Raw genomic sequence first — 26,874 nt, 5'->3', positions numbered from 1 at the left:
GCTTGGGTTTGCCATGACCCATGTGCAGGACCTTGCACTTGGCCTTGTTGAACATCATGAGGTTGGCATGGACCCACCTCTCAAGCCTGTCAAGGTGCCTCTGGATGGCATCCCTTATCTCTAGCGTGTTGACCGCACCACACAGTTTGGTGTTGTCAGCAAACTTGCTGAGGGTGCACTCGATCACACTGTCCATGTTGCTGACAAAGATGTTAAACAGTGCAAATCCCAATACCGACCCCTGAAGAACACCACTCATCACTGGTCTCCACTTGGACATCGAGCCATTGACCGTAATTCTTTGAGTGTGACCATCCCGCCAATTTCTTAGGCATCGAGTGGTCCATCCACCAAATCCATGTCTCTCCAATTTAGAGACAAGGATGTTGTGCAATACTTCTTGCTTATTCCTGTAGGCCTCACTGTATCTCTATTTTTGTACCCTCTATGCATCAGTGATGTTTTCTATTGCCAGAGAAGATAAACTTTTGGCACAGACCTAGTGCGATTATCTCACAAGCCTACTTGATAATTATGTTTCTATCGTGAACTGTACTTTAACACTCTGTACTGCATTTTAAGTGGTGACATGTACAACCTGTTCCAGTCCTCAACATATTGATAGAGATTGCTGAACCTGTTAACCCAGCAGAGGCAGCTTCATGCCCCCAGGTCCAACCAGTAGTGAGGCTGAACATGTATTCTCAATAACGATACACACAAAAGAACAAAACAAAGTATATAGTGGCCAGTCACATAGATCAACACAGACAGACACAGTCAGCACTTACACAAAAAGAACACCAATGGCCTCATCCTGTTCCCCTCTCTGGCTGATCTGATAAAATTTTGCTAGTGGCAAATTATACAAATATATACAATGTGAATATTGTATATTCACATATAGCAGCTGGACTCAGATACTCGGTCTGTCCAGCAGCTGCTCCTGAATCACTGCTCTCCCTGGTTACTGGCACCTGGGCATGTGAAGCCCTGAGGCTGCAGCCCCATGCCAGCTGCTGGTGCAGACCCTTTACATACACCAGCACATGCACAGCTGCACAGCTTTTAGTGGACACCCGGGCCCCAGTGTCTTTCCAGTAGTTGAGGCTAACTGGTCCTGGTCCCACCAGTAGTCAACTTCCAGTTGTCTTACTCATAGAGTAAATTCATTTACAAGAAAATCACACACATATTATATGGCCTAGGCTTGGGCTGGCTTTGATAGTTGGGTCTTAGGCCACTTACCCTACTCCCTGGCTGATATTTGCTAACTATCACACACTCGTATACGCATCCTTCCTCACTCCAATTGCCGACACCACGGATGCACAAGCCTCCATAACCCATGGTCCCCTGCTAGTTGCTGGCACTGAGATCCCCATGCACACATATGCACTCAGAGAGTCCCTCATGCAGGATAAAAGTTAGAAAAGGAGATTAATGAGAAAACAGGACAACCTGCACTGATCAGGTGCAGGGCATGGCCAGACAAGTGTACTGACCAGCCCCTGTTTACACATAACTGGCCTCTTTTATCCCTTATGCCTTTATTTTACCCATACGTTTTCCTCCCCCATCCAGCTTGAGACTTCCCTTTCACCATGGTTGGTTCTTTCCCTAAACATCCCATAACAAGTCTTGTGTAATTCTCCCTTGCATCCTGAAATGAGTCCCATACCACATAGGCAGTGACCCCCCTCTGTCCATGAGATGCTCTGGGAGCCGCTCTGTGGCATTGTGGTGCCAGATGACCCCAGCCCACAGGGCCAATGCTCAGACAGGTCATTGGGATGCCCCAGCTTGCCTCACGCCTCTGGGCTCTAATAACTTCCAATAATACAGACTATATTTTACCTCAGTCATAAAACCGTAAGTTTAAGAATCTGAGTAATAGCTTTGAATCTTCTGGGGTTGCTCATCTTTAAAACAGGCACGTGGTTAAATATCGTGATAAGATGGAGTTTTATATTGTAAACAAGTATCAGACTTCAGGCAGACTACCTTCATTTCACTCTGAATTTCTTGATTTTCAGACTGAACCTGCCAATGATGGCTTTTTAATCATAAAGCACACAAACTAGGAAGCAAATGAGAAGGTTAGAGACAACTGTAAGCAGGAGATAAACAATATATTGTCTCTGTGTGAGTTTCGTCATATGTGCAGATATGAGTTACTGGGAGGAATAATATTAATCTTGTATAATTTTGGAAACTTTTGAAGAAAAGCTTTCATTGTAAGTATATAAGTATTGAAACCTTTCTTCTCATCTAAGTTAAACCTGGTGTGCGCACATATATATAATACATGGGCTTCTCTGTATGTTCCATGACTTCTTGTAAATCTTTTCTCTTATTAGGATGTTCTTAAAAAAAAGAACAAAACAAATGCAGAAAATCAAGGGATGGAAGGGTTTAATAATGAAAGTATGTATGTTACAAGCATCCATTTATTCTAGACATTAGCTTAATATATCATTTTGGACACTTTAAATCTTTCAGCAAAAAAGCACTTCATCCAATTCAACAAAAACTGACAACAATGCTTAAAGAGTTACATTCTTTGGTAAAAAGTCTGAATCACTTTTATAAGTGAATATCAAACATAATTATTAATTATGTAAATGTTCTCTCAGTTACACATTTTAGTCATTTATAATGCAAGTAGCTTTTAAATTATTACATTTAATTATGCTTCAGCTGGTGATGGATTATATCTAATTAGCAGATAAATATTTCTCCTCTAAAATGATGCCATTGTGCTGCATTCTTAGGATGTGTATGTCCTTGAGTCTTACCCACTTTTCATAGTAACTGTCAAACAATGGCTAAAAAAAAAAGGATTTTAAAAAAAATTAATTACAATAATCATTATTTTGTTCTGTCCTTGGGAAAATGTAGCCATCTATCACTTGAAACATGAAGAATTTATTTGTCTGATTCAGGTGATTTTGTATTCCTTAATTATACTCTGTGTTTTTAAAGGGTTACCTTACTCCAGAGTAAAGGTGCACATATTGCAAAGTATAACTTGACTAGTTCAACTATGTGGGGTTATTAACTACCGATTACATTTTGTTCTGCAAATTTCATGTGGCTTTAAGGAGTTTGTTTCAGTTATTATTATTAATTCCACACTATCTCCTTATAAAGGAACAAAAATGCTACTATTGTGTAAACGTTCGTGTAGCATTTTATTTTCAGTATTTCATTTTTGTTATTTTCATCAATGCCAAGAAGGAGAAATGCAAAATTTTCATTATTTACTTCTGAATTAATGTTACATTCCTAATACTTCCTGAAGTTTATCATGTATCACAGGAACACAGGACTGGGATCACAAAATTCAGTTTCAATTCAAGTGATCATGTAATTAGACATTTATTTAGTCCTTAAAATGCCACTGTTCAGTCCTCAAATACACATTACTACAAACCCTAAAAGCTATACAGTTAAAAAAAAAAAAAATTGCAGAAAAAGAAAACAAGAACAATTGACATAATTATTACGTCAATGCCTAGGAGAAGGGAAGGACGACTTTGTCAGGTGAAAATGACATTTATGGACCTAACCGGGAGAAAAGGAACTTTAAGCTATTTGTCCCAGTGTCCTGTTTTTCTATAACAGAGCTGGGTCCTCCTCCATCTAGTTTCTGTATGCAGACATTTTTTAGAATTAAATATTTCTTGGCATTCCACTGTACCACTTTCAAAATCTGCCATTTCAATGTAAGAAAAGGGAAAATAGAGCATGAAAAGAAAGAATGTATAAAGTCTAGCATGACTAAATAAATGAAATTTGAGATTTCAGCTGGCACTTAAACTATCTGTTTAGCATAAACTCTGTAGTACTTTAATTCTGGCTATATAGGGTCAGATCCTTATCTGCCATAATAGTATAGTTAAGCACCTCAATTTATATCAGCTGAACATCTGTCCTACATCCAATATTTTTCACCAGAAGAGTAATTTATATAGTCACACTCCCTTAGTATTTGACAATAAGAATTTTGGTTACACACAAGTTGCAGGATTAAGTCCCATTTGGATGCAAAGTGGAACTTCAAAGTATATACCTCTTTACTATTGGCCAGGTCTTACAGCTATTTTATATATTATTAAGTGATGCATTCTCTTTCTTTCTGTCTGTGAGTATATGTTAGGCAGCTGTTTTTCCAACTGTCTGCAAATTGAAAACAATATTCAAGTGTCTGCTGGAGAGCTATGTAACTATTCAGAGAAGCATTTATTCTGTTCAATATAATAGTTGTGTTCTGTATTTGCATAAATGTTTTCCAGTAGCATACTCATAGATAAACGTTTCATTTAAAGCCTCCCATGTTTTTATAGCTGCCATTATTTTTATAACCAAAATAATTGTATGCATGTTATCTTTTTCTTTTTCATAAATCTTTCACATAAAGTCCTTTGATAGCTAAATAATTGATGGAAACACGGGTAATCAAAAAGAAGCTAATAGGAAAAAATGTTACATATTTATTATATATGTGAAATCACACTTTAAAAAGCACTCATTAAAAAAGTCCATATGTTCATGTTATTTTTCAAGAAGCTGGCTTCAGAGGAAAGCAGCAAAATTTACCTTTCAAAAGGTAGGGTGTGTGGTGATATTCTCTTAGAATATTGATGGTGTTATTTTCAGCCCCTCAATTTAAGGGTTTATCATTTAGTCAAGTTTGAGTACAAGGGGGGTTGAAAAATGGCAAAGTACCTTACTAGAAAGCATAACACATTACCTCAGCCTTCAGGAGGACACATAGAAATTAAGCAAAGGTCAATGCTCATTTTATATGTAGTTCTTTGACAGTTTCCAATTATACTACCAATCCACGATAAAAAAGAGCTAATGTATTGCATTCAAGATAAAACATTGTCTGGTAATCTGCAAGTTTGCAAACAGTTTTGCTGCTATGGCAAATAAAATTTTTAAATTGTTTATGTTAATAACAGTGTACATGGACTTTTACAAGTGAAACAAGTTGGTCAGCTGTTGGATCTTTTAATTAAATCTAGTGTGTAATGTATTATTTGTCTTATTTTTCCTGAAGTACAAACTAAAAAAAAAGGCAGCACATTGTGTCCCAGTTCTTTAAGCAATATATTACCCCAATATCTTATTAAAGAACAGATTGGATAAAAAAAAAATTCGTAATCTTCCTTTTAAGGAAGGAGAACTTACAATGAACTTTCTCAAGAGGAAGAAGTTCCTCAATGAACAAGTCAGGTATGGAATTTTATTTTGTTACTGTTTCTTATGTTTTGCACTATTTTCATCACCAGTTAAAGCCTTTGGTACTGGGTGTCCGTTGGACACTAGTGGATGTCTAAGCATTGAATGACAGCTTTCCAGCAGAAGAAAAAAATAATGACAAAGAAATGCTTTGTTTATACATTTGCACAAATCCTGAAAGGAAATCACCAAAACCCCTTAAGTTTCCAAAGATCTCAGTACCGTAACGCTTGGTTCCAGAATGTCATCATTTCTAATTCAGTTCTAATTAGCTCTCAGGACAGACCTCAATACAGAACAAGCCTTTTGCACAGCTATGACTACTCTAGAACCCTTATACTGGTTTTATACTGATATACACTTATACTGATCTTTAACCTAAAACTTTGGGAAATAAAATCTGTATGTGTGTGTATTATATAAGTAATTATTTTCAAATTCTGTTCTTAATCTCATTAAGAAGAAATATCCATGGAAATGTCCTGGATTTCAAAATTTCTCTCTCAGTGTAGTTTAGTGTTTCACGAGAGTCTCTTCTTTTTGTCTGTCTGTGCTGAAAACAGTATCTGTGAAACATCTTCGTGTATGCCATACTTCAGTGTCCATCCCCAGTGGTCTTTCAGGTCTTCCAGCTCTCTGTCAAACTGAGCCTATTTCCACTGAAAATCTTTTAAATAGTTGCATGTAAACTTTTCTGTTGTATAAGGAGATGTTTTCTTTTGTGGTGAGAAAGATTACACATGCTTTCTTTTCTACTAAGCTGCATTTAAATTATTACTTGAAATACTAAAAAATATGTAGTCAATTTTATGTTGTGTCTCTTACAATAGAAAAAAGAGCTCCTTTTCCATGATTTTAAGTTCTTCTATATGGGGTTACAAAGAAATGAAATGGGTGAATATATCTTATTTTGAAATGACAGATTCTACTACTTTTATAGTTAATTGAATTTGTATTTTCTAGAATTGATCTAAAGCTGTTTGTTTTAATGCAGATTTTGGAAAGAAATCAATGTGAATAATTTTAGTGGTGGCAATTTTAGTCTGAAGATGACAAAAACCAAAGTTTATTTTACCTAGGAACAATATATGTTTAACAGTTTATGCTTCATATTTATGATACAAACTTTCAGCATATATTTCATCTTTGGTTGACTTCATTTGGTGTTAAATTAGGTATTTGTGAAAAATGAAGTAGTATGGTAGACAGTTTCTACTGCAGTCAACATTATAAGCTGAGCAGGGTCATACCTCAGAAAAGGATGTTGAAATTACATACAGTATTGTAAATATTAATGCATCACTAAGAATTATTTATTTCATTAATATGTTACTAGAAGTTAGCGCTACTGGGACTGTGCCTTGGATGAGAAAAGCTGCTGCTTTTTATGTTTTGGCTATATATGCTAGCCCTGATTTCTGATACCAGTGCAAATTCAGAGCAATTGCACTGATTTTAATAGAGAGGCAGAAGACTAGAAGCATGTAAATCAAAGCAGAGTTAATTCTCTTGAAGTATACAATAAGTCTAACTTAGCTGATGGTCATGGCATAACTGAGTAACTGTCCTACAGGCTAAATCAAGAGTTATAGATCATTGCATGGAGCTGATGTATTTCTCTCTGCTATGCAGTGAGGTGCTACCGTTTCTGTGGTATTCTGCTCTACCAGTAACAGAAAACCAACACAGGTACATGGACACAGAATCTTTAGGTGGGCAGCCTGTCCTTCCTGTTGCACTATTTCTTTATATTATTTAGGATTTTACAGATTTTTTTTTTCATCTTTACTTTGGAAAAACTTAACTAAGACATTAATTACGATTCCTATGATTATTTTTTTTTTATTATTACATCCTGTGTCATTTCCTAAACTTTTTACTTAAGAAAGCTGTGTGTGGATAAAGAAACCAAAATTCATGTCTTCTCCAGAAACTCATTAAATAATGCAAGATAATAAAAGATATACAAACACACTTTAAAATCTCAGAGTATGAGGAATACACCCTCTCTGGAGATATTAAGCATTAGCAAACTCATGATTTCTGAAGTTATCTCTGAAAATTCTGCTCGATTTTGTGTTCAAATGATTAGTTCTGAAATTTACTGGGCAATTTGAGAGTCAAATTCTACAAAATGCTGAGCTTTCCTCCTAAGAGATGCTGAGAGTCCTTCCTTCCTGGTAAGTTCGAGGAAATGAATTTAATGACATTTGATGTGGGTGCTGAGCTACAGGCTAGCAATCAGTACCTGCCAACATTAAGATCTTTATATTCTCAATTACCAGGAGCTGGACAGAGAATATATTACCATTCTCTGAAGGAAAAACTTGAATATCCGCATTATATTGGACTACCATCTAGAAAAGCCCAGATTTCTTGTGTTTGGATATACCTGTTTCCTTTATTTTACTAAGAAGTACTTCATTTTAACAATGACTCACATTTTTAAAATGATACTCAGAAAAAGAATGTGTTCTTTTTCTTACTGAAACATAAAGACTCTCAACTATTGTAGCTTTATTAGAACCATGCTAAAATATAACAATAAAGAGCAATGCCCTAAATGCATATCATTCATATTTCTCTCTTTCATTTTGATACTGTAACTAAACTAACTCTTTACTAACACTAAAGAGGTGTTTTTTGTTGCATCAAAGAAGTCTCAAACCATTCCCAATCATTATCCTTTCTAGTTCATAATATCTTTTTAAAAATCTAATAACTTCTTCATATTTGGAAAAAAAAAAATCCACTCTGGGATATAGATTAATCCTTTTATATGCTAAGATATTTATCTTGAAAAAATCTTGATTCAGAAATAATACTGGATAAATTATGAAAGATGAATGTAACCCAGGGTAGTTTGAGTCTCAAAAGAAATTGAAGCCTACATACTCACTTTTACTGATCTCTTACACACACACTAAGTGTCATGGGGAAGCCGCAGATCTATTACTCATTCAGCATTACTCATGATGCACGCCACTCCTCTAAATTCTAAAATCTCTTGTCGCAGGTTATCCCTTTGGTGCAATTGATATCCCACCACTATGCTCTGAAAAATAATTTCTGTCTGTGCTCCATATTCACAGAAAGAGACAGAAAATATCTGAGTTGTAAATTTAATGACTCTGATTGGTCAGAGATTTGGAGGCCTATAAAATACTCTTCTCCCCTATGGCCGGAGTAAGATCTCACCAAGATAATTAATGGCAGCTACTTTGCTGCCTAAAAAATACATGAACCCATTGACAGAGTTGGGTAAATGTTGGAAATGGGATTCTGAAACATTCCTGTTGTTAATCAGTAATTGTTTATTATTATCTTTCTCATCTATTTATACCCTGTGAAATGTATAGACTTACTGTGCATTCTATCTCAAACAGAGCAATATTATAGATTATTACTCCCACATACACACCTTTTTTTTTTAGCAATTAATTAATTGTTGCTGATTTGGACCACATTTGTATTTAATATCTTTGTATTGTGTGTCAAGAATAAAGTCATTGTGATGCAAGTTAAATCTGTTCCCTAGGAATCCAGCCTTTAGTTCTCTGATTTGGCCTGCATTTCTTTCCAGGAGTATCTTTATTTCAGTGAGAACAGTGATAAATAAATGTTAAAGTCTTTCTGCAAATCTTGTCCAAATTATGTTTTCAGTTTTGTTGCTCTGGAAAGAGGCATCTATGTGAAATAAAACATGAAGAGTTTCCAAGCCATATTATCTCAGCAGTTTTTAACCGCTGAAATCACTGGGGAATTCTGCCTTAAAACCAGTGACATAACTGTGTCCTGCTATTAACTACCCTTCACAGTTTCCAGGGACAGCAGTCATGCTCCACTCCCTATTGTAACCATCAACAGTAATAGATTTAGTTCCTGCCTGTAACTGCTTACTCTGTACAAATTCTGCAAAAGAGAAGTTTCTTCAGGTACTACTTTTATAACTTCAATTCTCTTGTGACGCTGGGAAAAAGATAGGTAACTTGTTACATGAAAGGTAAGCTTTATGTTCTCCAGATTTTTTTTTCTAAACACAAAACATCAGCAAATTGCGAGAGTTACTAAGGATCAGGGCAGAGAAGAACATGTTAGGAATGACTGTTTCACTTTGTGTATAACAGCCATTCATGAATAGGCTAAGGGAAATTTCTTTTGTGATCTGAAAATACAGACTTGTGCTTTCAGAGTGAGTGAAGATATCAAAAATTAAGTGACTTAGAAGGCAAGGACTCATTTTCAAAAATAATTTTCAGCCAGGCACACAAAAATGGCAGACTACATGCATAGAATGAGATGACTATTTGTCTTTGACTTCAACAGCAGACAGATTTCTAAAATTTTCTTTTGATATTTATATGCTCCTTTGGGTTTTAAGAAAACATGACAAATCTAGCCTTGTATCAGTTAAAAAAAAAAAAAAAGAGATTTAGATTCATAATGAAGTTAAATGGTTTTTTTAGGTGTTACTGGGTGAATCAGTTTCCTGTCATGGAAATTAACTTTTACAGTTGTTATTGATTCATGCTTGTATGCATTTAAATTGTAGGTGTATGGAAGAAGGAGAGAGAGATCAAGGGAGAAAAAATGTGTGGAAGGAGAGGGGACTATATTGTGGAAGTCAGTCATGAATTATTCAGCAGGGCTGATATTTAAAATCAAAGATGAAGTACATAATTCACAAACAACACACAAGCAGGAATATGTTTAAACTAAAGATATTCCTTGAACAATTTGAAAAACAAACATTTGTAAAAATCAAAATCTGTTTGTGCTTAAGTCTAACAGGCTGTTGAAGCAGGAAAAAAGGCCTGTGGGATCATGTAGGATAAGGTTATATTGCGTTTGTTCAGAAAAAATGAAAACAAACCCACACTGTAAATAGTTCAGGTTACACAACACAATGAGGGAAGAAAGGAAGGATGAGTGGATTGAGAGAGCATAGCACTCTGGAAGATCTCAGGGATTGGGTATCTGGGATTTAGTATCCTTATTGGGTTATGCGTTGCTTGTGAGATGATATGGTGTGAATTTCTCTACCTACCCTTGACTGGACAAGGAGAGTGAGAGGAGTAAATTGCATTTGGCCTTGTCTTTCCCATCCACAGGGCCACCCTCGCTTGTATTGCTGTCTTCCTCTCACTTCTTTCTTTCATTTCTCTAGCTGACACATTTAGATGAGAGGATCACTGGTGGGATCATTTAAGAAATTGGACCCAAATAAATAAGGTAAAATTTAATAAGGCCAAATGTAAAGTATGCTAAAGCTGCATACTTGGGGACAGGGTTGGGATTTATCTTGGGAAGTTGTGAATTTGAAAAAGACTTGTAGATCATAGATAATTTAGTGGATAGGAGATGCCAATGTAATATTACAGCTAAAATGCTATTCTGGCATACCTGTTACTCAAGGTCTGTGTCCAGTGCTGTTATATCAAAACCAATTGAAAAAAAATCCTAAAAAGATATTGGCAAACTGTAGATTCACCAAGACAAGCACCCCTGATGTCACAGAATCACAGAATGGTTGAGGTTGGAAGGGACCTCTGGAGGTCATCTTGTCCCTGCTCAACCCCCTTGCTCAGCTAGAGCAGTTGTGCATGACCATCTCCAGATGGGTTTTGAATATCTCCAAGGATGCAAATTCCACAACCTCTCTGGGCAACCTGTGCCAGTGCTCAGACACCCTCACAGTGAAAAAGTGTTTCCTGATGTTCAGAGGGAACCTCCTGTCTTTCGGTTTGTGCCCATTGCCTCTGGTCCCGTCACTGGGCACCACTGAAAAGAGCCTGGCTACCTCTTCTTTGCACCTTCCCTTCAGGCACTTGTGTACATGGATAAGATCCCCAGATCCTTCTCTTCTTCAGGCTAAACAGTCCCAGCTGTCTTAGCCTTTCTTGATAGGAGAGATACTTCAGTCCATCATCTTCATGGTCCTTTGCCAGACTCTCTCCAGCATGTCCATGTCTCTCCTGCACTGGGGAGCTCAGAACTGTATGCAGTACTCCAGTAGTGGTCTTACCTGACTTGAAGAGAGAGGAAGAATCACCTTCCTCAACCTGCTGGCAACACTAGTGCAGCCCGTAGTGGTCTTACCTGACTTGAAGAGAGAGGAAGAATCACCTTCCTCAACCTGCTGGCAACACTCCCAGTGCAGCCCAGGATACCATTAGCCCTCTTTTTCTGCAAGGGCACACTGCTGACTCATGTTCAACCTGGTGTCCAACCAGAACCCCCAGGTCCCTTTCTGCTAAGCTGCTTGCCAGCTGGGTGGCCCCCAGCATGTACTGGGGCCCGGGGTTTCTCCTCCCCAAGTGCAGGACTTTGCACTTCCCCTTGTTGAACTTCATGAGGTTTCTGTCAGCCCATTTCTTCAGTCTGCCAAGGTCCCTCTGGATGGCAGGGCAGCACAAGCCTCTGGTGTATCAGTAATTTCTCTCAATTTTGTATCATGGCTTAATGGGAATGTAAAGTATGTATTATTGCGAAATTGTGGGAGCTAGTTCTCTTAATCATCAAAAAAAGAAAATGGGAAAGTCAGTATGTTTTCTTCAGTCTAAATCTCATCAATAAGTAAATTAATTGCAAAGATTTTATAAGACCTACTGGTAGGACACTGAAACTAGCCAAATTCAGAATAGAAATAAAATACAGGTATTTAACAACAGGAAGTAATTTATCATCATGGTAGAGTTTCCACTATTGGAAGTCAGAACTGTACCTTTTTCTTTTTCTTTGTGTTCTTGTTCCAATCAGCAAAAGCTTACAGCCTGTTTAATAGAATAGATCAGATAAAATGATTACTACTATATATTTTTTTTACATTTATGCCTTTACAAAACTGAAACTTTAGCAGCTTGCACTCAGTATTGATATTACAGTGTTTTCTAACTCTACTCAGTCTGGCTGGGATGGAGTTAATTTTCTTCATAGTAGCTCCTATAGTACTGTGTTTTAGATTTGTAACCAAAACAATGCTGATAACAGACTAGTATTTTAGCTGTTGCTGAACAGTGCTTGCACAGCATCAAAGCCTTGTCTGTTTCTCATTCTGCTCCAACAGTGAATAGATTGGGTGGTGTGCAAGAGGTTGGGAAGGGACACAACCAGGCAGATAACCTGAACTAACCAAAGAGATATTCCATGCCATATGAAGTCATGCTCAGCAGTAAAATGGAGATGAGGGGTCTTAGGGAGGGTAGACATCTTTTGCTCTGGAACTAGCTGGACATCATTCTATGCGTGGGAGGTGAAATCCGATAAATCTACTGTTAACTCTGAACCTAGATGACAGAGTGCTCTGAGAACCAAATTTCAGTTCAACAAAAATGGCTGCCAAAGCCTTGAAACTACTAGCAAAACTGACTCCCACAGAAATTACTGAGATGATGATAAAAATAATGTGATGTTTTCAACACAAAATATGTATGCCATTACAATCATCACACGTGCCTCATGAGCTGTATATTGGAAGCTCAGCTGTTGAACAATATTGTCAGTTTTAGTGTTTCTCTTGACTAGTTGGGTAAATAACCTACAGTTCAGTTCTCTAGAATCTCCATTTTTCTTTTTAACTTGATGGTGGCCCAAAAAATGTTGGCAACCAGATATTTCATTCAACCACAAATAAAATATTTATTTTGTAATTTAAAATGTATTATATTTTAGATGTAATAAAGAAGAAAACATAAACCCCAAGTTTTTTTCAGACATAGAAATCTCTTTTTGAAAACTAATTTTGAAATTTAATTTTTTTTTTTTGCATGAACAATTTGACAGAGACATAATAACATAAAATATTTTTATATCAGTGAATTTCTTTGCATTTTTTGTCTGCATTTTGTTTCAAGAACTCAATGAAACTGACTCTATTTTTAATTTGACATGAGATTGACGAGTATTGCTATTACTGAAGAGAAACGAAACTGGTGATGATATATGTTCTTCACTTAGCAGCTGCCAGGTTGGAGTGACTTGAGAATTTTTCCATTCAGAATATATTTTCACCAGAAATTTCTAATTATGGTTTTCAAGCCCATAAATGAAGGACTTTTAAACTTATTGGGTTACAATGGAATTCCCCCAAACCAGCTTTCAATAAGCCAGGTGTCCCAAAAAGAAATTTCCTGGGGTCAGGTCTAGCCTTCGACAGGCCTAGCCAAGACATTCATAGTCCATGGTTCCACTACAACACACAGAGGGAACTACGGGGAAGAAAGAAACCCTGGGTCTCCAGTAGCCTATGAGAGGGGATAGATGGAAGTCTCAGAGTCATGAATGCCTTTAAGGCTACTTCAGAGCCCTAAATCCTAACTCTAGGCAAGTTGACAAGGAATCCAGATAGGCTCAAATATCTGTTTGTTGGTAGCTTGAAACTGAAACAATTTTGTGGATCATTTCACAATGTGAGTAAAATAAAAATAAACAAAACTTCTCACAAGTTTTCACATGGATTTCTTACATTAATATTCTGATATAACATTGTTTATTACATGTGATCATGCCCTGTTGCTTCTGCTTAAAACTGAGTCTGGCAAATAAACAGACACCAAAGGATGCATTGGAGAATTGTGTGGAATCAGTTTAATACCTTAAAAAATTATATTACAGAAGTTTATTTTTATGAATTCTTTGCAAGACAATATGAATTTTTCTACAGTTTATACCAGATAAGAAGAGAATTATTTTTTCTCATTGTGGTCTCAGATATGTGGTCATTTCAAAATCCAGCTAACCAAAATTAAAAGCAAAACAAAACTTTTTTTTTTTCTGACCTATAATATTTTAAACTTCCTCATTATTGCTTCACACAATAAAATGAAAATGTACTGTCTAGCAATGAAAATTCAAATAGTTGTTCTTGTTGTTATGATTACTTCAAACTACAAAAGTTTCTGTAGGTGGTACTTAAAACTCATTTCTCATGTGGTCTAAGTACAGATAAATAGAAATGATAACGAGGCAAAATAAAAGCTGAAGAGCAAAACATCTTACTTTATGGTGGGGTTTTTTTTCATTACCAGTGTAAATTATTTTTATTGATTTACCTGGTTTTCTAGCTTGATTTCCATAAAATCAGATCATACTTAAATTGGATTTAGCGATATCTTCAAAGTAACTTGAGTTTGGGTAAATAATATATTAGAATGATCAAGAACAGAAACAATGAACATGAGAAAATCTGATAAGACTGTAAAAATCTCAATATTTCAAGCTATTCTTTTGATTTACAACATATAGGGCAGCTAATGCTCCAGCTGATCTCTGTTCTCATACAGCTAAGCTACTCTTTAGTTTTGCCAGCAACAAAGCTTTGAACTTGTTTTAAATGCACACACTGCAAGCAATTTTTCTTTTTCCTAAAAATGCCAAATGAAATGCAGAAGAGAAATTAACATTTGCATAAGAACTTTTATTCATTTGAATTTAATAATGTGTGCTCAACCAAGTTTTCAGATTGGTAAATAACCAATCAGAAATGCTACGCTTCTTTTACTTTTTGTGCTAACTGTGATTTGCAAGCTTAATAAAACAGAATGTAATTATATTGACTATTGCTATCAATACATTTCTGGATGGCCAACAGCTTGAGAAGTTTAAAACGACAGGGTTTCTTGCACTGGGAAAGCAACACTCTCCCTACTGTGGGTTCCATGGTACACAAGTGATTTCTTCTGCAATTTAGTACAGACAAGAGGAAATTTCACTAGTTTTCAGCAATTTTGGTTTAGTGTTTTGCATTTAATGCAGTTGATTCAAATCCAGTTTTAGCTACAGCAGAAATAGGAAGAGAACTTTGGAAAACTACAGTGGAGCGTATATTATCTTTGTTGTTGAGACAAAGCTCCTAGCCCTGGGATTATTCATTTTTGTCTGCTTAGTCAGGTTAATTGTCCTACTTGATTTTCATTGCTGGGAAGTACTGGTGAACACATGACTAATGGGAAGGGGCTAGATCTTTGCTGCTAGATCTATCAGTTACGTTCAGGCCTAAGGCAGAAGTATGTGGACATGCTGCTTGGAGTGTGCTTCAAAGAGGATCAGAAAGAAGTGAGAAGGTTCACTGAAATTCCTTTACCTCCCTCACAGGCATTCACAGCTACATGAGGTATCACATAAGCAGCTTAATCATTTTTCTCTTCTTTTCCCATGATAGTTCAAAACGTATAGAAGAATAATTCAAAAGCAATGACTGTAATAAACAATATTTGGTCCTGCACTACTATGGGGATAAAGTATTCAGAAGATGAGAGGATAAGAAAAAAAAAAACATTGTGAGGGCAAGAATTTGTACAGTCACAAATATAGCACCATTTATCAATTTTTTTTTCAATATACAACCAATATATTTTCAAAAATACTTACTAGAAATTACTGTAGCAATTAAAACATGAACACCTATTTCTTTTATAGGAAATACTGTAGCTCTGGCTATAATACTCTAACAGATAGTGCAGACAAGCATACTCTGGTCTACTGCTTTCCAAGAAACAGACAGAAGCAATACTGGAATGGTGTTCTGAGTATGGACAGCGTAACATTGTCTGCTGTTGATGATGCAGATGGGTAACAGGATTCATAGCTCAGCTGTTAAATTGTGTGAATTAGTTTATCATCATCTGTAAAATGGAAGAAACTGATCACATACTACTTAATCTCACATGCATGTTGCAAGGTGTAATTAAAGTTTGTAAACTTCTTTGAGAGCCTCTGATGAATAGTGCAATATAATGCAAAGTTATTAACCAATTATGATAATTATTATTACCAATGTGCATCTCAATTCTCTAAACATCAGAATCGCTAAATTCTTTATTGCCATAATTGTACTGTGGGCTAGGTTTGACTGGCTCTGTCAATGGAATTGTCCATAGAGCAGAAAGAGTTTGCATTAAGGAAGAAATGCAAGTGTCATTGTTTTTATAGTAAGTCTGATAATGAATATGAAATCATTTTAGAAAATGTCGAGACAATAAAAATATTTGGCTTCTTTGGACTTTAACAACATTTATCTAAAAAGAGGTTTTGCTTACTTTTGCTTTGTTTTCAGTTCCCCTACAGTAAGTTGTGTCCAGTTCTCTAGGGATTAACTATAGAGCACAGTGCTATCCAAACAATACCAAAAATTGTGACAAACTTGGGTAGAATTTTCAGAATATATAAGCCTAAATATTATACCATACTCAACTCACTCTTATTGTCAAACAAGTTATGTATCAGCATAATAAGAAAAGTATGCAAGAGTCAATTGCACAGTCTTTATTTCCTTTGTTTTGTATTAAACAGCTGCTTTAGTTTGTGTTTGTATTTTTCATTATTTGTGGGGTTTAGAGGACAGTAGGAAGTAGTTGCCACAGCAACTGGTTTATTTTTCTAAATATATGCTTATTTTTATTGAAAGTTCAGCTTGACAGGAACATATTTTCTTTAGGTTGTGCAATTTAAAAAAAACACAGGTAATTATAAGCCCCTTTTCTGGTATCCTGGAAGTTAATACAAAGACCGGACACGTATAGAACTTACATATTTATGAGATAAAAATGTTATTTCAGAGCATTGGAAAAATGAAACCCCAATTATGTTTTCACTTAAAACCATTAAATTTTAAAATTATGTGTAGCCATCAGGTTTAAAAAACACCCATGAGTCCTAAAGAAAAAAAAAAAGAAAGCAGAAATTTTCTTCTCTCTCCCTTCAACTTATTTTCCAGAGAATACCGATCAGCCCAAATATTTTGTTACTGTTTAATGTTTAATGTTGTCCTTTCAGCCCAACAGATTCGAGTTCCCATTTTAACAGGACACTCTAGACATTTTAAACAGAACATTTAGACTATATTGAATATACTGAGTTAACCACGGATTTTTGTTCTGGGTTTTCAGTCAATGATTGCCTTGAATATTGGAGCAGATCTTTTGCAGATGAAAATCAACAAAACTCCATCAAGGTGAACCAACTTAACTGGCATGTAACAATTTTAGATGCTTTAATGGCTAACTGAAAACAAGTGGAAGACAGATGCGTATGGGAGGTCATCTTCAGAATTTAATACAGCTCCCATAATATACCTCTTAAAAAGTGAGTTCACATTCTTCATAGAAGACATAGAAAGACTAGACTAGAAAGGAGAATCTATATAAATGAAACAAGAAATGAGAAAGCCCAATTGCCACTCTTATAATGTACCACAAGTAAATTTTAAAGAATTTTAAATTATTATTATTATTATCATCATCATCATCATCAGACTTTTTGCTGAAAACAAAGTTTCTACTCTTATAATGTACCACAAGTAAATTTTAAAGAATTTTAAATTATTATTATTATTATCATCATCATCATCATCAGACTTTTTGCTGAAAATCAAAGTTTCTCTGAATATATAGATTAAGATACTTTTCATTTTCATTTAAATAATGTTTGGTATGGAAAAGATATGTTTTGATAGTCTCTGACTTCACTGTTATTGCATTAGGCTTTTGCCAGGAACACTGTTTTTCTGCATCCCAGATTTATACAGAATTTATGGAGCTTTCTTAAAAATACCCAGATCATTGGATTTCTGTATATTTTTCCTCCAAAATGACATGTATTCTTGTAGTACCTATTCTACTTCATGGATAGCAGAGTGAACATATGTCTTATTTTGCTGTTATATAGACTAGAATAATTTCTTTGCTCCAGACCTGAAAGAACTTCCTGCTTCAGCCAGTGGGGCAGTGGCAATTTGAGACCCTACTATGTAATGAATATTGTATTCAGACTAAAACTCAAGTGTTTCTTTTTTTCAAGGAACATGAGAAACATGTTACCCGAGTACATATAGGACATTATAATCTTCTAATTCATTAGTAGTCTATCACTATGTGTGTGACAAAACCTGAGAATTATTATACTGTTCTAAAGAAAATTTGTCTGTCTCCCAGGAATAGTTGCCTCATCTTATCCTAAATGACATTTTTTGGGTATTTATTTTGTTCTGTTGCTCAAGTATTTTTCAAAGTTTAAAATCATCGGTTTATAACATTGTTTGCGGCTTGGCTGCTATAATCAAAGTCATGATGTATTTTCCAGCTGACTGTTTCATTACTGCTTCCATTTGTGACATTTCTAATGCAGCCTGGTTTGTAATCACCTTGAGACTTATCTTACCTAACAAGCTAAACTAATAAGCCACAAAGAATACCTGAAACTCTTTTACTACATTTTAATTTAAAGAAAGCACTAAAACTATATGCATTTGCTCATATGGGAGGATGGGAGGGTAGAGCATCATGACAAAATGGTTAAAGTATAATAAGAAAAGGGGTTGCTGAGATTCTGTCACAGAGAGACAGATAGAGGAGAGATTCACAGAGGGTCATATAATTGAAAACAGTTTTATTTCTTATCATTAAAATACGGATAACTGGGCTGAAGGGAATCCTTAAAAGCTGATAAAATGATTCAGGCATAGTTAGGGAGAGTATAGGCCTACTTCAGTTTGAGTCTCTGATGTAAATCCTCCACCCACTGAAAGACACAGTTCTGTCTTTCTTACATTACTCTCACCTCCTAGTTTACACGTGACTATGGAGAACAGCTGACCTCAGACTAATGGTGTAACATAACAGTTTTGAGTGAATGCTCCCAAGAAACATTCAAGCATACATTTTATCCAACAGTCACTCCAACTTGGCATAACATTTGTGTTTGCTAGAAAATGTCATTCTCATGCAAGCAAAAAATGAAATTATTTGCTTACTTTTCTCCTAAAAAACTTCCACTTCAGACTCAGGAACTTGGTCTAGTAGTCTAGATCCTTGGCTATATTTTCAAACTACAAAATTCTCTCTCCTTTACTTTGTCAATATATTCTACTACAACCAATCTTAACAAAACAAAAAAATCTATTTAAAATTATATTTTGACTTCATATTTTGGCCATATCTCCACATCGCTTGTGTGTTTGTGCCTCCTGTAGAAAATTTGTGATTATGTTGTTATCCTTCTTTTCCCTTGCTAATCTTACCCATTTTAGGGTAATTGCTATATTCTCTCACAGAAGCAAGACGTAAAATGTGCTGTTAGCTCCAGATGTCTTCCCTGTTGTACTTCTTTTATTGCAGGAAAAAAAGGAACCTAAATCAGACCTTCACGTATTTCATGTAGTTTTAGTAGCTTTCTTGGTTGCACAAAGGGTGACTTTTTTTCACTTTTGTGTTAGAGCACTCTCTAACACTGTATTTTCCAAAGTGTGATATACTGACAGTTTTTATTCTTTCAGGTTATCAGTCTGTATAGAAGCAAAGAGGAATTAAAAAAGGAAACTATTCCCAATACATGGTTTCTGGAAGACTGACACTACACTGTTAGCAAATGTTTTTGACAGTATTTAAGTATTATTAGTGATGAATGAGAAAATGTTTAATTGTCACTCTTCTTTGTGTTCAGTGGACTAATTGTGCAGGAGGTGGGTGTGAAGTTAGAATATACAGCAAGTCAAAGTGTGAGATAGCTGAAAGCTATATCTAAAAAATTTTTTTTTATTTCACATATAAATCTTGCACACAACACACTTGGCCTTTTTTTTTTGTACTGGGGAATAAACTCCATTCAAATTATCCTTTAACAGATAGCTGAGAAAAAAATTTCTAACAATAAAAAATTAAGTTTTATTTTTCCTGCACATGCATGGGTTTTTATTGCACTTCTAACTTTGTTGGTTTTATTAGTGATATAATATGGATGGCTGAAGAATTCCAATTTTTTAATGATCTACAAATGTGCCTCAGGCAAACAGTAGCTCCTACAAGCATGCTCCTGACAGATTTAATCTGATTCTCTATATAAAGCAGAGTTCTTAGGAATGTATCTTTCCATCATGCTTAATTCCTAGTTATGGAACTGAAGTTCCTTACAGGTTCGTCTATGTGGAGGCATGTCAAGGCTCATTGTGCAAGCTTGGCAAGTCACTTGTAAACTGTCAATCACACAAACTTAAGGCTTAGTTTTCCCACATCTGTGATGAATTAAATGAGTCTTACTTTTTTTTTTTTTTTTAATAAATAAATGTAAATGTTGGCAAACATGGCAAAAATTTGGCAGGAGGAAGAACATGAAACCTACATTTGAAAATTGCAGCTCACCCCTCTTTGGGAAAGCTGTAAACGAAACTGCACCTGTGGACCTGCCTTGCTCTGAGTCTCCTTGATCAGCTCTACACATTGACAAATTGCCATATAGATTTTGTCCATAAGGTCTGTGATGCTGAAAGAGGACAAGCTTTGGCCAACAGATAAAATAAGGTAGCTCAGTCAACAGGCAGGCTACTCCTTCTCACAGGCAAAAATCTATAGTATTTTCTCCCAAATATGGAATGTTAGTAAAATAGTGCTAAAATGAAGCTTGCGTACATACATGCAAAAATAGGAGTATCTAATGAAACCATGGATTATTCTGCTTTGACAGTAAAACTGTTGGTGTTCCTCAAATGGTTGAGAACCCTTCCATCCAAAGTGAGAGTGTTTCCATTGACTTCTCAAGCTGCTGAGAACTGTGTAAATTTTCTCTCCAATTCCAAACACTGATTGGTAAAAAAATTCACATTACTTAATTGCAAATGTTGATTATACCTAATGTATATTCAGTAATCCACATAAAATGACACATTTTTTGCATAACTTTCTAATGTACAGAATCATTTGTCCATGAAGAACCACTTTAGCCCTGAATATGATCTCCTGTGTAAAACAGGGTTCCAGCATTTCATCCAGGAGTGAGTGCAATAACTTTTCATTCACAAAACTGTATCATCCTGAACAATCTTGAGTTTACTTCAAAGGTAAAGAATCAAGAAATGGAAAATCCTTCATTTCCTCTACAATATCCATGTATTAATTATTCTTAATCTCTAAATTTGGTGTCTTATTTCTAGTTTGAATTTGTCCAACTTCATCTTCCAGACCTTGTTTTATGAAACAGTTTTCTTTCCTAAAGATTCTACAAATAACAAACTATTTTCTATCATCAGAGTTTCTTTATTTTCACCATGGGATTAATTCACTCCCAAGTTGCCTTTTTGACAAACTAAAGTGCTCTCTAATATTAAATATGTAATAAAAATGAACAGAAGTTGTGCAGATTTGCTCACCCATGTTTTTAGGAACTCCTGAGTGCAATTCACCTGAGCTTAAATATTAATACACTCCATAGATAATAAAGAAATGATATAGCGTCTTATTGTGTTTATAAGTTGTAAGTATATTGCCTTGAATCTCTCTATATTCAGAAAGGAAATTTTTATTGCATATTTCTGTCTTTTCTGCATTAGCATAGATGACTTTATCATCACAATTGAAAAACAAATCTGAAGTATTATTTTGATTTTCTCCTGGTTCCTTATTTTTGATAGTCTTGATATCTTTAACAACATCTTTACATTTTCTGGTTTTCACAGCTCCTAACTGAATACCATCTAACATTCTGCTTAGATTGGGATTTTTTATTTTACTATATGTAGTAGCTACCTTAATTTAACCTCTGAATCAGGATGGATGTTTAACCAAAGCCATCCTCTTTCATGATTGTGGTGACTCAATTAATAAACTCTTAAATTACCAACCTCTCCCCCTCTTCATTCAGATTTTCTATATTTTTTTCTGCTAATTTCTTTACTCAGATTTTTTTTCAGCTCTTTTGAGCTTTGTACGGTTGGTTGTGATTGTCCTCTGCTCATATTGAATTTGATCATTTCATGATCACTGGTCCCTCAGCAGTCCCCAGGTTCCAACTCAATGAATAATTTAGCTTTCTCTGATATCATAATGAAGTCCCATATTATGACTGGAATCCTCAGGAAAGACGACAGGAGCTTAATATCAACTGCAGAACAGAAAATATAGAAATCTTGGGTATTTGAGGTACTGGAAAGTTTTGTCAAAGATTTCAGTTTTGTCAACAGTTTCAGTTTTGTTAACTAACATTCTGTTTGTGCTTTACTGCAAATATGGCTGAAGCCTCAAGTGAGCAGCTGATTATAAAGGGTTCTCCACACTGCATCTCGCATGGTATTGCTGTGAATTGGTATACCTGTATACTCACTATACCTGAATTAGTTCATCTGAAATACTGGGATCAGTCTAGCTGAAGTAGAATAAGACAGCGGATCTTAAGCGTGGCTAAGAGCATAGGCAGGGTGCTAGCTGTGTGATGGGAAGGTAAAGTACCAGCTGGACCTAGGGCAATGGGAAGCAGATGTCTTTACATGCTTGTAGGATCACGTGTGCTGCGTTCTTAGCCACCTTCCTGAGGGTAAATGGAAGTAACCATGATTGCTTTCACAGTACTTCCTGGACTTGAGAGATTTTTAGAAGCTTTAATGCTAATGAAATATTGCATGCAAGGCTGGCTTGTCACCTAAATAAAGGTACACAATAATGTTTCCTTTAATACATATTGTACAGCTGACTGCTAAGACTCCCCATTGCCTGATAAAGCAGAGCTTTATCTAATTGTCTAACAAATCTGGGTTGCCTGGGGACCAGATGAGTAACTGGTTGGATAGGAGCTGCACCATAATGCCCCAAATTAGTAAAGAGCTATCTTATTTCTATAAGCTATGTCTTGTCTCTCTCCTATCTTTCTGTTCCCATGGTGGCATTCACTTGGAGCTAGAACATATTTCTGCATGGAAACAGATTGTGGTGCACAACTGGCAGCTTCCTAAATTGCTTTTTTACTTGGTGATACTTTGTTGGCTGAACTATGTGTATTTACACTTATGTGAATTCAATTACATGAATAGATGAAGTTGCATTTATATTTTCTGCATTTTCAACACATTTGCCAATACATCATTACTGGAATTTTAACTAATGAGAATGAAGTACTGTAGTAACATTGTTGGTTAAATGTTTACCGGTTGTTTTATGGCAGAGAAAATTATCTTTTGAGATTTCTGACAAATACTGTCACAATCTGTATCAGATTATTTCCTACCAGCAAAACAGGAAATATGGAATGTAGTAACTATGTTAATTTGATCAGTACATCACAGGAGACTGACTGAACTCTATAGGAACCCCAAAGCAGCTTTTATATCATAAAGAGATAGCTTTTAACTCAATCCATTGTTGGTTAGGTGTAATTTAATGAAAGAGAATTCTTGCCTGTTGTTGGGAACACACATAGATGTTCTTTTTAATTATACCTTTAAAAGATATTCTGTTGGAAGGTTACTTTGCAATCAAACCCTGATACACATGAAAAATCCTAATTTTTTGCCAAGGGTTTTTAACGCAATGTATTATTTTACTAGGTTACATTTTCTCTTCTACCATACTTAAAAGTAATACATATCAAGGTATTTTACAGCTCCAGGAACTGAAGTCTGTGCCAGATGGCTTCAGAGAAATTTAAATACAACACAGTATGATGCCTATTCAGTGACCTGTTTCATTTGGAATTTTAATATCACAGGTGAAGGAACATATTGCTTTTCCCACTTTTTTATATAAGAAGTGAGTACTTTACTCCTGATGGAGAAGAGATTCCTGGTTGGTGGATTAAATCAAAATAATTATTATTATCTGGTTGCTCTTTTAAAGTGTTTGCATTTCAGAGCAATTATAAGCACCACCTGACTTCTGTTTACTAATGCTTCTGATGATTGTGAAGACTAAATAGTCATATCAGCCCCAGGATAAAGTACAGTGGCAAGATCTGCAGTTTAATAGCCAATATAAAAACTTTACTACAATTAATGGCATTATTTGTGTTCAAATTAAACCAAAATGTTAATATCAACTCAATAGTAGCTTGACTTCATGCCTTTCATTATTTAACCATTCTCAACAAATTAGGAGAGTAAGCTTTAGCAGAAGGTAAATGTCAAAAAGAGGACATCATTTGATGGTAAGGTTGAAGTCACACCAAGTACTCTACCAAGACAGTCTTCACAATGCAGTGAAAGTCCAATCTTGGTAAGTAGTAAAGTTAAATAGTCCTTAATCTGTTCACTGTACCCACTTGGTAAAGGGTGGGATTCTTTCTGTAACTTTTCTGCTGTCTAGAAAGAAAGTATCTCTATAACAAACTTAAGCACTTTCTCGATTAGTCATCCTAAGGAGGAGAATAAAGAAAACTCAGTGCAGTGTTGGTCTCCCCTTCTCAAAAAATGAATAGTGGAAGTAGAGGGAATACAGAGAAAGCCAGAAGATATGGAATTGCTCACACATGAGGACAGACTGAAGAATCATCAGCTTGGAGGAAAAATGTCTGAGGGTAAAATAGTCACAGTCCATAAATCCTGTGTGGGCAGAAGCAGTATGTAAGAAAAAAAGTTATTTCTCTCAACTCAGTAATGGGAGGGAAGAACCAAGTAAACCAGACAACAGGATGCACCCTTCATAGTCTATAGTGAAGTACCAGAAATCACTCTGCTGGATGTGGGGGTTTACAATATTATTAGTGAATTCAAAAAGGGAAATTTTATGAAGAACAGGTTCTTCTAATGGCTGCTAAACTTCATTGTTTGGATGCAGTCTTCAGGTTATGTTGTCCCAAACCTGCTGATTTTAGCTGATGACATAACTGTCCTTGAAATTATACATTAAGAGATTACAATACATTTCCTGATTCTTATCATCTCCCCAGGCATCTGCCACTGAGCGGAGACACAGTATGGATTTCTATGGACCTATTTTCTGATTCATGTGGCAATCTTTATGTACTGACGTCTTTCTTGGCATTATGAGACACAAATTCAAGACCAGGTTCTTGCATGTTCTGTACAAATGTTTAGCATGTGAAGCATGCAATTAAATCATCTTATTCTATAGGAAGAATGGCTTCTGAGGTTCAGATTTTCTTCTTTCTCTTAACATCAGCAAACCTTAGGCACAAGCTCAAGCATGAAAACTGAATTCTTGTGAAATAGTGATAAAATGAAATAAGCAATTAAAAACATGAAGCATAGTCTGGTTTGTTAAGCTCTAAAGCCAAATAGAAACTAGAAACATTGTACATCATGTTGTATTTTCAGCATCACTGTTGAGACATGGACCTGACGATTTCTAATGTCAGGTGAACATCTCCCAGATCTCAGTGGAAACCAGTAGGGCAGTGGGCCATTTTGGGACTAGCTGCTAAAATAACTCTCCTGCTGGAAGAAACAGAAATTGATTTATTAGCTTAGAAAATAGTAAAGTACCAATTTCAACATTTGTCTTTGCTAAGAGCAGCTTCTCCATTTTTTTCCATCTTTTCCGTCCTATTTGGTGATAATAAATCAAAATATTTGGAAAAAGATAATATATTTAAAAAAGATTAAATCCCTAAACTGGATACCTGAATGTAATACAATTTTTTTTTTACAATTTCAATAAAAATAGTTATGCACTTTTTCTCCACTAGACATTAAGTTGTGTGTGATATTTCCTTGTGCTATAAGAAACTGAGTTTAAAAATATTTTTCAAAATTTTTTTTAGTAATTGGAAGTCATCAACTTATTATATCTCCAAGATGAAAATATGGGCCTCAGGAGGCTAGGCATAGAAAGGAATATGTGATGTAATACCAGTAAGAAATTTACTTTAAATTGTATTCCCTAGATGTTCACTTTACAAATCATTATTTAAGAGACCAATGGAATTAATGATAGACATTGTAAGCCTACAATTTCCTATTGTTTTAGTAGAAAATTAAAGGTAATAGTTAAAATTTGTTCTGCTTTATATGAGAAATTTCATGAACTCTTTAAAAGTATAAGGAGGTTTTAAACTCATTTTGCAAAAAAAAGAACGTGCCAGTCTGGAAGCAGATAAAAAATTCTGAAAAAGACTCCAGCTATTTTAAGAATTCAGCAAAGAGAGATTTTACTACCTCCCTTGAAATTTCTGTTTTCCTTCTATTGTGTTTTATTTTACGGCCCAAAATAAAACCTTTATTTTTCCTATAAGAACACTTTAAAATTTCTTTCACGCTCAATTGAATGAACAATTGAGCAATTTCCTTTGTTAATAAGCTTAATTAATCAGAGCACGTATGTCTGCCAGTATGTCAGCCTGAACAGGTTTTTGAGAAGTTAGTCTGTTTTGTACAGAATATTCAAAACTGAAGGAATTTGCCTTGGTTTTCATCACTTTGTTTGTATACATAAAAGAAGGTTTGTTAAAGCCAAGGTATCAAAGGCATCTTTTCCTGAAAACACTGATTTGGTTTTTCTATCATAAACAGAAATAACACTGCATTCCTCATTTTCAGTTAAGATTTATCAAGAATAGCTTGCAGAGTTTAACAATGAAAGGAGTGAAGTTTAAATACATCCTAATGAAAGAACTCTATCACCCTGTATTAATGTTAAGACTAAGCACAATTCATTGTATTCAACATATTCAAAAATTATCTGGAGTAGTAGATTAATGATGAAATAAAGTTTGTAGACAGTATCAAATTAATCAGAACAGGAAAATCTAAAAGTGACTAAAAGGAGTTGCAAAAGATGTTTTGGTACTGGGTGAAAAATGTCAGATATAAGTCAGTGTTAGAAAATTCAAAGTAATGAAGTCAGTAGGAAGGGAAAATTCCCAACTATATATAAACATTAATTTGCTGTAAATGGGATCACGATTCAGATAAAA

This window comes from Aptenodytes forsteri, unplaced genomic scaffold (genome assembly GCF_000699145.1).
Source record: "Aptenodytes forsteri isolate BGI_AS27 unplaced genomic scaffold, ASM69914v1 Scaffold370, whole genome shotgun sequence".
Lineage (NCBI taxonomy): Eukaryota > Metazoa > Chordata > Aves > Sphenisciformes > Spheniscidae > Aptenodytes > Aptenodytes forsteri.
This window is presented reverse-complemented; position numbering follows the sequence as displayed.